Raw genomic sequence first — 13,635 nt, forward strand, 5'->3', positions numbered from 1 at the left:
TTCAGATAATGATGAAGTTCTCCAAATTGACAAACCAGATACTTCATCAAGTCAAAATAACTCTGAACTGAGGACTGTCAAAGATCATTCAACCACTCAAATTCTTGAAAACCCTTTGACTAGTGTGCGCACTCTTAGACAACTAGAAGATATATGTAATTACATGTGCTTTACATCTCAGATCGAACCAACAAACGTAAAGAAGCTCTTACTGATGAAAACTAGATAGTTGCGATGTAAGAAGAGCTTAATCAATTTATAAGAAATGATATTTAGTACTTAGTTCCTAGACCTAAAGATAAACATATTATCAGAACTAAGTGGATTTTCAAAAATAAGTCTGATGAACTTGGTAATATAATTCAAAATAAGGCTAGACTGGTTGTACAAGGGTACACTCAAATTGAAGGCATCGATTATGATGAAACCTTTGCCCCAGTAGTTCATCTTAAATCAATCAAACTATTTATATCCATTGCATGCTTTAGAAAGATCAAAATATATCAAATGGATGTAAAGAGTGCTTTCTTAAATGGCGATTTACATGAAGAAGTATACGTTGAACAACCAACGGGTTTTGAAGACCCGAAGAATGTTGATCATGTATACCGCCTAAAAAAGGCACTTACAGTTTGAAACAAGCTACCAGAGCATGGTACAAAAAATTGACTAAGTTTTTACTTAGTCATAATTTTCTAATGGGAAGTGTTGATAAGACTCTTTTTATTAAGAAACATAATGATCATATCTTAATGGTGCAGATCTATGTTGATGATATTATTTATGGATCTACCTATACTAACATGACTGTTGAGTTTGCAGATCTTATGAAATCTAAATTCGAAATGAGCTTGGTTGGGGAATTGAATTATTTTCTAGGGTTACAAGTGAAACAACAACCTGATGGTATCTTTATTTCTCAAACCAAATATGCTCTGAACTTAATTAAAAAGTTCAAATTTGAGAATGGGAAAATTTTTGATACTTCTATGAGTACAACATTAAGACTCTCAAAAGACTCTACAGGTAAAAGTGTAGATCCTAAATTATATCGTAGTATGATTGGCAGTTTACTTTATTTAACTGCAAGTAGACCTGATATTGCTTTTAGTGTTGGAATTTGTGCTAGATATCAATCTAACCCTAAAGAGTCTCATTTAACTATTGTTAAGCGGATTATACGATATGTCGCAAGTTCAGCTAATCTGGGTCTTTGGTATCCACATGATACTAGTGTTCAATCAGCTGGTTATACAGATGCTGATTGGGCTAGTAATATCGATGATAGAAAATCAACCAGTGGTGGTTGTTTCTATATTAGAAACTGTTTAGCATCTTGGTTTAGCAAGAAACAAAGCTCCATATCACTATCTAATGCTGAGGCTGAATACATCGCAGCTGGAAATGCTTGTACTCAGCTGATATGGATGAATAGAATGTTAAGCGATTACGAAATTGCACAGGATTCAATGGTTTTATTTTGTGATAATTCCAGTGCAATTAATATATCTAAAAATGCAATCCAGCATTCATGAACCAAGCACATTGACGTTAGATATCACTACATTTGTGAATTAGTGGAAGAAAAGACAATTTCATTGGAATACATTCCGACCGAGACTCAACTTGGTGACATTTTCACTAAACCGCATGACAAAAATAGGTTTAATAAATTAAAATTTGATCTTGGAATATTCAATTTAAATTGATTATTTATGCATTTCTATATTATAGTTTATATATTTGTTAATTTATTTGTTTAAATTTTGTATTTATAAGAAAAATGCATGTTTTTGTATGCACATGACCAGTCGAGGACGTACTCGACCAGTCGTGGCACGACCAGTCGAGGACGGTCCACGACCAGTCATGTAGAGCGTTGGTGCTTTTTATTTGGGAAAAACTCTTTTTTTCTTTCAATAGCTCTTCTTCTCTAACAAGCCTACGCCCGACTGGTCGTACCCACCTTCCTCGATCTTCGAGGTTAGTGCATTAATTGTGTTTTTCTTGTAGATTCAAGTCCATTTCACTTCATTTTCATACTAGGAGTGATTTATTTCTTGTTTCCTTGAGTTTTTGGGGTTTTCTTATGTAAAATCTGATCTAACAATACCCAAGTCTACATCTCTTGCATCTTCTTGATTTCTTATATTCTTAGTTGCAAGTGGATGCTAGATGTAGAAAAAAAAACTTCTCGTGGTGCATTATCTTCTAGATTGACACCTATCACATGGCTCCACCTTCGGTCACCTGAAGATGATCCCTCCTATGTGCAGAATTTGCGATTGCGCAATGTGATAGTTGAGCAACATGTAGATGTTTCACATCTTACTCCTTTTGATCTCTCTCTACTTCTCCAATCTGTAGGATGGGATAACATTCTACATTGGGGTGGGCCGGCATACTAGTCTATTGCACAAGCTATGTTGGCATGCATTTCTGATTTCTCCACAGAAAATTTAACTTTTAAAATTGTTACTAGAGAAGGCCCATTTGAAGTTGATCATCATCTGATATCTGGCCTAATAGACTTACCCGTCAATGATGAGGGTATTCCTATTAGTTCTCTAGTTGAGAAACCATCTGAATCAGAAAAATGTATGCTTACTAGGGCATTATGCAATATAGATATGCAATGGAGTCAGAATGAGAATGCGCTTACTTTAAGGTACTTGTTACCCAGATACAGAGACCTTCAAGGATCTTTATTTCAAACGTCTATCCTCGGTCTGGTAACAAAACCGAACTTATTGCTTTCATGGTTCGAATTTTACATTCCATCATATCTGATGTTAATGTCTGTCTTCCTTCATTAATTTGTCATTCCATTATCTAATTTCGTCTCCATCCTGGCCACAGCGATATTCCTTTTACATACCTTATGATTGTGTTGGCCACTCATATGTTAGTAGTTATGCCTATTGGAGAGGAGCCCATACAATATCTCATCTTCAACTACAAAAATATAAATAAGATGAATTTGATCAAATTAGCTGATGGTCAAGTGAATGTGGGTGATGGTGGAGCTGAAGCAGTGAATGAAGAAGAAGGCGATTTACTTGATGATGTGAACATGGATGATATATTTGCTGAGCTTGAATCAGATTCTGAGGTTGACCCTGACTATCAGCCTTCTGATTTTTTTGAGAGCTGCATTCGCTTGAGGAACAGGTGGCTCAGATTCGTGTAACCCAAGATTCTTAATTTTCTTATATGCGCAAATATATGAGGCACATTAACAAAGGTTTATACTAAATTGATCCATCTATTCCTACTCCCTCTTCTGGATCTGATTAAGTGTTTTTTTCATATTGCCTTTAATAACTCTTATGATTCTTTGCTTTCTTTTAGTTTGTGGAACTGACTTTGGATGAACTAGTTTCTTGTTGGTTTCTTATATATGCATAACATTTTCTTATATCTTGACTTATTTGCTCCCTTATTCCACTTGTGTTTATTTTTCTCTTCCATATCTTGATTTCTTCCTTTGTCATATTGTGACAAAAGGGGGGAGAAGTTTGGCATGCCTAATATGTGGATAATGTGGTGATATATATGTCTGGCATGTGGAATGTGGAATTTGTGGTCTTTATTTGTGAAAGAGGGAGGAGTTAAGTAAGGGGGAGTAGTGTGGATGCAAGTTGATGATAACTGGTGCATGATTCTTTATGCAGGCTGTAACTGGTTTCTTTTAATAACTAGTGCTTGATTCTTTATGTTTATATTGGTTATGTTTATTATGTAGTATGTTTTGTCACAAATTTGATAAAGGGGGAGATTATAAGTGCTATGGTCTCATGCCCCTTTGATTGTCAAAGTTTGTAGCCAAAACCACAATCTGTGTCTTGTGTAGCACATTGATTTACATGTTCAAGACACAAAGCTTCAAGACAAGACCAAGATCTACTTCAAAGATTTTTAAGATCAAGTACATTGTTCACACCTTTAAGCTTCAAAGATCAATATCTTATAGTGACATCGAAAGACAAGTGAACGTTCTTACTCAAGACTCAAGATGAAGTACAACTCAAGTACGACAAAATCAAGCTTCAAAAGATCACAAGTTCAAGCTTCATTATGTGACGCGATATTGAGCTTCATGAACTTCAAAGATCGTTTATCATCTGAAGAAAAGAAGGTTCAATGTTCATACATCATGTTCAAGGTATAAAAGACCTTAGATTGACCTTAAGGTAGGTCATTTCGGATACATAACTCAAATAATATCATTTTATAAGTGTTTGGTCTATTCTTAGACTAGTCCTAGACATTGTTCAACTAGTCCTAGCACTGGCTCGACCAGTCCTAAGTTTGTTACAAATTTTTAAAATTTTTTAGTGAGCCATGACCAGTCCTGGAGACTGCTCGACCGGTCGTGTGAACAGTGCATGACTCGTCCTCAACCAGTCCTGCAGCTATGACTCGAACTCCAACAACTATTCCAGGCTCCACACGACCAATCATGGAGACCTCACGACCAGTCGTGTAGTGCCTACAACTAGTTGTGGAACGGTTTTATCCGATCGCGCTCAAAATTTCAAAAATCTGTTGGTCCTACGACCAGTCGTAGAGTCCACAGGACCAGTCGAAGGTGCGACTTCTTCACTTATAAATAAAGCAGGATTTTCAGAGTTTGATATTCAATTTAAGTAAAATCAAGGCATCACTCTGAGATATAAGTTTGTAAACTTCTTAAGCTATATTGTGCTCATTTAATATTCTCTACTATTAGCTTTTTATATTTGATTTTGTATTCTGCATTCCAATCTGATTTGAAAGAGGGATTGAAGAGTTCCCACTTCTTAGAATCAAAATCAAATAGAGCTAGCCCAACTTAATTTAATTTAAAATCAATTTAGAATCTAGAACCATTTCAATTGTGAGTGTGGACATTGAAATTCTAGTCAAACTTCCACTCCGATTTGGTTCTTCCGGGCTGCAATAAAAGGAGAATATCTAGGTATTTTACATTTATGTAAATCTTCTATTTTTAGTTCATTTTGAGATTAAGCCAGAAAAATCTCATTGTTTTAATTATCTGAGGAGAGCCAGAAAACTCAAAGTATAGGGTTTTTGAATTGTGTAAGCCCATTTGAAAGACACAATTGTGAGGGTTTTAGGTGAACCTAGAAAAACCTATTTTGATAGTGAACGCTAATATCCACTGTGTGAGGATATTAGGAGTGGAGTAGCTGTGTGGTTGTTGTTTAACAGTTGGTGTACACTCAGGCGAACCACTATAATTCTTTGTGTTTGGATGTGTGATTTATTTTCTATATCTTTTATCATTCAAGTTTATGGGATGTATTTATGGATGTGAACGTTGTAATCGTTTACATTTCAAGCATTGTGGTGAATATTGCAATAGCTTATATTTCCTTTCAAATTATTTTTTTTTATTCCTCTTCAGTTTGAATTTTTTATACTCATATCGTTCTAGTAAGGTTGTCCTGCCATAAACCCTTGGTTTTTAAGGTACAAGGTTGTCCTTAGAACATCATTTGTATCAACTTCTCAATACTATAATTTTGAGGTTGCTTTACATTTCCATATTGTGGATTATTTATAGTGCTATCTTTCCTTTAATTGATTAAATTCCGATGTTATCATTTTAATTTGGCATAGTCATATTCACACCCCCCCCCCCCCCCCCTTCCTCCTCCTCTAGGACATATAGCTTAGCCTTTTCAGATATCTCCCATCTGACCGAGTTGCCGCCATTTGGCATGTCATTCTTTCTGGGTGCTATTTCCATGCAGTGCAAGGACTTCCCCAATAAATCTGCTAAGGCCTATACAAATTTCATGCAGTGCAAGGACTTCCCCAATAAATCTACTAAGGCCTATACGAATTTCATGAAGGCCTGCCGCAAACTCGATGGCCCAGTCGAGGTGAATGAGCACACAGTATTCCTACTTCTTTGGATCTGCCACCACCTTCTATGTGTGAACGCTCAACATATCATCATAAAGTATGTCGCCCTAGTCGAGCAGTTTTATCAAGGCTCTAGGGTTGCTATGGCACCTTTCGTACTCGGCCACCTGTACTGGGCTATCTATGAGATAACCCACAAAGGCCTGCACTCCACAGGAGGACCAATGTGGCTTCTACAAATGTGGTTCTACGCTTATTTCCACCCTTCTCTATTCTGTCATGTTATGCATGAAGGAAAACCCCACTCGTTTGGTGATCGAATTCTCCATTCCCTCTATGAGAATATCTCATGTGAGCTCTATCTCCAAGCCTTCTTTATGTTGGACAAGACCAAGAAGAGAAGGACGTTCATGCCCTTCTATAAGGGAGAAATATATGCACTAGGCTGGCTCACTGGTCAGTTTGAGCCAGAAGATGAGTATTTGGTTAGTCGATGGCACCATTCGTGGGGGTGTTATCTCCTCGACCATGACCTTCCCTATATAGGCACGATCGAGCAAGACAAGAACATCAAGGTAGGGGTCTAGCAATATTATCCTTCACCGTTTGCTCATCCGTTTAGCCTCATCCGGTGCATCCCTTGCCCTCTCACTCATAAATCATACAACCAACCACCCTATAGTCGCCTTGTGGTGACCAATGCGGGTCTCTACGCCTCTCTTAATGCTGTGTACCATCAAGAGGTGAACACTCTGGTTCTTCCTAGCTTTTCAAACCTACTATAAGACATGGATAGTTTCATCGATTGGTGGGAGCGCCACTACCCCAAATCACTGAACAACAGAGATTCTACCGAGCTCATCAGCCAATTTATCGCCCAGTTAGAGGAGAAGAGCAAGAAGAGAACGGCCACTCCCCCAGCCGCCCCACCTGCCAAAAAGACATTATGCAAGTCAAAGACCAGATCAGTCACTTCCCCTCCTCAAGTTCCAACGATCGAGGCTGCTGTCCCAGAGAGCTAATCACCCGCAGATAAGCGACTAAGCTGAAATTTCAAATAGGGAGATCAAAACAAATTTTAGAGAAAATGGTTAACCCAAATCATAAGGATTAATTAATTCAATTGACCGATGCATTATGGGCTTAGCGTACGGCTTATAAAACCCCTATTAGAATATCACCCTTTACACTTTTCTATGGGAAGGCTTGCCACTTGTCGGTTGAATTGGATCATAAGGCATACTAGGCAATAAAGAATTTTAATTTTAATATTGACAACGCTGACACATACGTAAGTTACAACTGAAGGAACTTGAAGAAATCTAAAATGATGTATATGAGAATTCTAGGATTTACAAGGACATGATGAAGATGTTCCATGACCAAAACATTATGCGGAAATTATTCATACCAATTCATACCAATTTATCATTTTTCTTCAGGTACCATCCTTTTGTTGAGGGTCAAATATTGCATATTAGACCCCATTTATATCTTGGTTTATATCTTGGTTTTATGAACATGATACTGCTTAATGTCCTATTTTACTCATGTTTGTGTTGCAAGGTGAATTTAAGAGCTTGGATTGAAAGGGATGCTAAAAGCATGGATTTAACGCTCAAGAATCACCAAAGCAAAGGTTGAATCTTAGAAGACCAAAAATGAAGAATTCACATGCCAAAGATCTAAGAAAACCAAGTGAGGAATGAAGAGAATTGAAGACTTGAAGTGAAGAAAAGGAACCCTAAAAATCTGCCTGCTTCGATTAGTGTAAGCCCTCCTTCGACTAGTCTAAGGCTCCTACTCAACTAGTCAAAGATTCCTCGACTTGAACTCCAGCAACATAAACTCTTAATTTCACATGATCCTCGACCAATCAAAGGCGACCCTTGACCAGTCGAAGGTTGTCCTCAACTAGTCGAGGGTTATGCGTATTTTGCGTGGACTGTGTAAATTTGAGGCGGTTTCTGAATTTTTCCAACTTGGTATGAAAGTTGGAGTTGTACAACTATAAATAGGAGTCCCTAGGATGTTCCTGGGTATCTTCTAGGGTTTAAGGAGTGGAGCAAAAGCATGGAGAACAACCATCAAGAGTCTTTCTTCCTCTTTCTTAGTTGTTTTTTGTCTTTCTTCTAGGGTTTTAGTTCCAATCATGACTATGGTTGGCTAAACCTCTTAGCTACAGCTAAGAGTTGAAGCTTGTAGTGTGATGAGATGTTTTCTAATGCTTTGATTCATGTTTATGTTGAACTCTCTTCGATTCTAGTTTGATTCTCAAGGAATATTTTTATTTTTCAATGGTTTATTATGACTCAAATTACAGTAGATCTGCAATAGCTTTGAGTATCTTCTTTTCATGTACTGAGATTGTGAAATTAGGAAATCCTGTTGTTCGCCATCATCCCATGGGCATGGTTGGGTGACAGAATCCCTTCTAATCTTCATAATTCTCTCATGTTAGTTGTGAATTGGTATATCCTATTATGAGCTATTGTCTCCTGGGCATGGTTTTGGTATGGAATCACTTCCAGTTGCCACACCTCTCATCCATTGAGAATTAGGTCAAAGCAAGTTCAGATTTGGTCTTACTGAGATTATTACTACATCGCGACCCTACACTTGGGGTTGTGAACACCTTCTTACTTACTCTTTTATTTTCGCTCTCATGTTGAAATTATTTTATATTTTCTACGTTGAGCTCAATGTAGATTTTAGCTTGGGGGTGAGATTGGGTAAACTAATCAGTATTTTTCTTAGCATTTGAGGAAAAAATTCTTGAAAATTTTTAAAATTTTCAGTTTCAAAGTTCTTTTTGAAAGTTAATATTCTATGTAATTGAATAAGTTTTGAGTGCTATGCAATATATAATATATTTTGAAAATCTAGAGTCTAATTCATAAGTAAACTTTTGAATAAGTTCTTCTAATAATTGATTAATAGAAAGTTTAAACATCAATTGAGTCTAGTACACAATTAACATAAAACTCATGTTTAATATACTTGAAACTCTAATTTTAGCTTGAGTATTACTTAAAAGTACCTATGTGAAAAAGAAGAAAAAAAGATGAATTTTGAGATGGTTATGGACCGTCTGCAAAAATTTTTGGTTTAAAGACGGCTATGAACCGTCTCTAAAATTTCAAATGGCTCTTAACTGTCTTTAATATGAAGCAAAATCGTCTTATAAAAGTTGAACATCTAAAAATCATTTAATATGAGGCCTCAAGTGTCTCACCTACAATCTAGGGCGCGACAAGCAGGAAAATGCTAGTGTGAGTGATATATGTTTCCATTTTCCATGACGCCCCAAAACACCGAAGTTGCATTTGGATGCATTGATTAAATTGAATTGTGAAAGTTCATCTTATTTAACGGGAAAATAAGATTAACTCATTTAACACTTAGGTTGGCCACAAAATAGAAAATAGAGATCTATTTTTGTCATCCAAATTATGGACCATATCTGAAGATCTTATGATCGAGCAATGGCTTATGTTGAGTGGGCCATATCTCAAGATCTTATGATCGGATTGAGATGAAATTTTTTCTGAGTGTTTATGAAAACATTCATTGGGTTTTTGACATTTTAGATTTGATAGTAGATGTCTCGAGCTATCCAAAAAAATCTTGAACCATCAAGTGTTAAGAGTTCCCTTCAAAACAAACTATTTTGATTAGATCGGTGAGATGAAAAATTTGTATGACGAAAACTTGATTATTCGTTGAAATCCTTATTTGGTTCAAGTTGCCTTTTTTAATTCATTTAATTTGTAGCATCATTTTCGTTAATTATGGCTTGTTGTCAATTGTTTTCTATTAACCAAATCACTAAAGGACTTCAATTTTAGATGTAATCGAAGTATTAATAGAACGTTGTCTCTAGTTGCAGTATGAGACGTAACAAGAATATATATTGATTGCATATTTGATTCTTTTTAAATGTACCACTTGCAAAAAATTTGAGACGACATTCACTGATACTTTGTTAAATATGAAATTTGTGACCTTTAGTAACTTAGTTAATTAAAAAGAACTATGTAGTGGCTTGATCCTAATCAGACTTTTTGGGTACTTAGGGAAGCCATTCATAATATACTAGACTGTATCAGTGCGGCCATAAATGTTTTTCTCCTTCTTGAATTGTAATAGACTGTATCAGTTGCATTTTTCTCTATCATACAAGTTGTGGCTATCAGAGATATAATATCACCTCCTTGTAGGGAAACATTTAATGATGTATACACATTGCTTATGAGCTCATGGACACTGATTTTCACCAAATTATTCATTCCAATCAAGCTTTATTAGAGGTGCATTGTCAGGTTATATTTAAGATTTTCATAGTAAATAGATTAAGAGCCAATGATAATTGTAAGTAAACTTACAAAAATTATAAATAGAATTGAGCAAGGCTTAGATGATGATGATAAATCTCTATAATCATGAGAAAAAATTTTGATTTTCAGGTTTCTAATGGGAAAATATTGGATTTGCTCCTATGACTTTCAGTATGTGGTGAAAATTTGAACATGCATATTTGGCCTTGTTAAATGCATCTTTGTTGGCATTAAACAAAGGTGAGTTGACTTGCACCAACTTGAGAAGCTTGTCTATGCATTTTCTTCTTGCACTAAATGCAACATTATAAATAGGATATTATTTTGTGGAAGGTTGTTAAGCAACCAGCTTTGTTGGAGAACCTTGCTTGTACCAAACGCATTATGTGCTGGTCTTCATACGTGAGGTTGGGAATTAGACAGATGTGGTTGGTGATTTAGAGGTCTATAATGGATTATAAAAGCTGCTATGGATTTGACTTTTCACTATGGAAATGCTTAAAGTTGATTTGGCTAAACACTTTCTAGTAAAAATAGTTTGCCAATATCGTGAAAATAAATTTCCAAAACTTTATAAATAAATGCTTTATGGTTGCAAATTCACGTAGACTATAGAACTCATGAATTTAATGGCCTTTTGTTTTATGCTACTAGATTTTATGTTGTCATTATATTGTAAGTTTGTAGACCGTGAAAGCCATCTCATTAAATGAATACTGTTGTTTCTATTTTTTTCAAATCCTCTTTTAATTCATTGATTAGTTTTAATAAGATTGTACATATTCTGTTGCAAAGGAAAAGAAAAGGGCTTGTTTAGTTTTTGAGCTCTTCTAAGCTTCTTTATCATCCATGTATGGTAGTGCAAACCTTTGCTAAAATGAAACTCTAATCTGAACTTTGTGTGCAATCTGATCAAGTTAATTAACATATAATACTATCCTATTTCTTTGTAGGATAACATTGTTGTATTTATGGACCCTTGTGTTGCGATTTTTGTTCTCATTATCATTAGACTCTTATGCATGAGAATCAAGGAGGTATCCCTTTAACATGTGCCCTTTTTACAAAGCTTTAATTTTTGTTGTTGTTTCTAATAACTTGAATGGGAACACTTTTCTGTATTATTTCCTTGTTCACTTTTATTATTTGCTTGCAATCAGTTTTCTTTTTAAAAGGTGTGCTCACTTCTTTGAAAGACAAAAAAAAAAAAAGCAAATGAAGTTTCTATTTAAGCTTAACAATCCTTCTTAATTTTGAATTATAACCATGTTTTTTTTATTAAATAATTTTTTTTTTATTAGATGAAAGAAACACAAAAAATTGCTGCTGATTTTTTTTTTTAATGCAATAAATTTTCCGACATCTTTAAGTTGTCTGTAGTTTTCTAAAATATTGAAATTATAGACGGTCAACAACCGTCTCTAAATGTTTTGGTGAGGCATTAAATGCATACTAACGACAGTCATGGATCGCAGTTTTTTAGAAGGTCTATAATCGTCTAAAATCAAAGACGATCTATAACTATCCTATATTAAACATGGTCCATAACCGTCCATTAACTAATACGACGCAACAAAATATGACGGCCCATGCGATGGTTCAAAACCGTCATTTATTGAGATTGAGATGGTTTTTAGCTATCATTTTTTCACTGTTTTGGCGTAGTAAGTGTTAAGATGCAAGTTTAGAGATCCTTATCTACCTTAAAGTATGAAAAGAAGAAAAAGAAGAAAATCAGCTAGAAAACAGTTGAAAATGGTAATATAAATGAATATATATATATATATATATATATATATATATATATATATATATATATATATATATATATATATATTTGAATGAGAAATCAATAAAAACATATAGAAAATGAAGAATGAAAAAAACATCAATGAATAATCAAAAGCTAAAAAATATGTGAAAAGGAGATAGAATTGGAATCAGTTACTTGTGTTGATCTATCTACTTTGAAGTAATGAATATGGCTAACATTATGAAAGGAAAGTTAACTTCTATGAACTATAAGTTGAGAACCACTGAGCACACTAGAAACTTGATGTTTGGATGCATTCTATGAAATAATTAATGATGAAGAACTTAGTGGGTTATTTACTACTGATGTTGGATTCTAGATTATTAATGTTCCATTCTCATGTCTTTGGATTCCCCTCATATATGTTGGATTGCACAGAATATTATTTTCTGATAAAGGTTCGAAATTTGGATTTTTTGAGAAATTAAGTCATGCATGTTTTTACGGGACTAGAAAAATGAAGGTTGGGGTGTTTGTTGAGTATGAAATATTGTATATTTCCCCCTTGTATTACCTTGGTTTTGTGAACATTAATGTGCTTAATTAATTTAATTACACATGTTTTCTCTTGTAAGGTGATTTTGAAAGAAGCATAAAAGGATGCTTAAATTATTGATTTAATGCTAAAAGATTTACCACGATGAAGAATGGATCTTTGAAGGTCAAGATTGAAGATTTTAAGAGTCCAAGATCCAAAGAAACCAATTAAAGAAGGAAAAAAACTGAAGAAATCAAAGTGCAGAAAATTGAATTGTTGAAATCAACAGTTCGATGCCATTGATGACTGGTTTGATGCCATCGAAGTAAGTGTCAATGACATTAAAGCCACTTCTATCCCACTGTAAAAATTTGAGAAAAATCAATTTACTTGTTAGACATATTTAAGCACCCTTCGATCCCATCGAAGGAGTGTTCAATGTCATCGAAGGAGTGTTCGATGCCATCGAAGCCAACCCAATCTCATCATTAAAATTGTGAATTTTTTATTTTGGTCACTGGATATTTGGAGCATTCTTTGATGCTAACAAGGAGAAGTTTGATGCCATCGAAGCCAAGTTCAATGCCATCAAAGGACGTGCAACGACATTGATGCGTTACGCATTTTCAAAAGTTGATTGTTGATAGTTTCACAATTCAACTCAAACTCTTTTATGGGACTTTGATTACATCAAAGCTAACATCAAAGCTGCAATAATTGTGATAATTGCATAGAATTAAGACAGTTTTGAAGTCGGCGTGAATCAAGCCTATTTAAAGAGATGTTTTAAGAGTTTCTAAGCACGAATTAGGATAGAAGGAGTAGAGCAAGGAGTTGCGAGTTTCAAGGAGTCCTCCCTCGTCTCTAATCCTTCAATTCTTGTTAGTTTTTATGTTTTTCCTTAATAGTTCTAGTTCAATCATGTTTATGGTTGTCTAATCTCTTAGTTAGAGCTAAGAGGTGAAGCATGTAGTTCGTTTTAATGTTTATTCTACTTTAATTCAAGTCATTTTCTTTATATGTTGAACAAGCCATTATTTAGTTTGAATGAAGAAGCAATTATAGTTTATTTTGATCCATTTTCGACTACGGGCACATTGGATGCTTATGAAGACTATTAATGTTTTTTTTAC

This window comes from Magnolia sinica, chromosome 7 (assembly GCF_029962835.1).
Source record: "Magnolia sinica isolate HGM2019 chromosome 7, MsV1, whole genome shotgun sequence".
Lineage (NCBI taxonomy): Eukaryota > Viridiplantae > Streptophyta > Magnoliopsida > Magnoliales > Magnoliaceae > Magnolia > Magnolia sinica.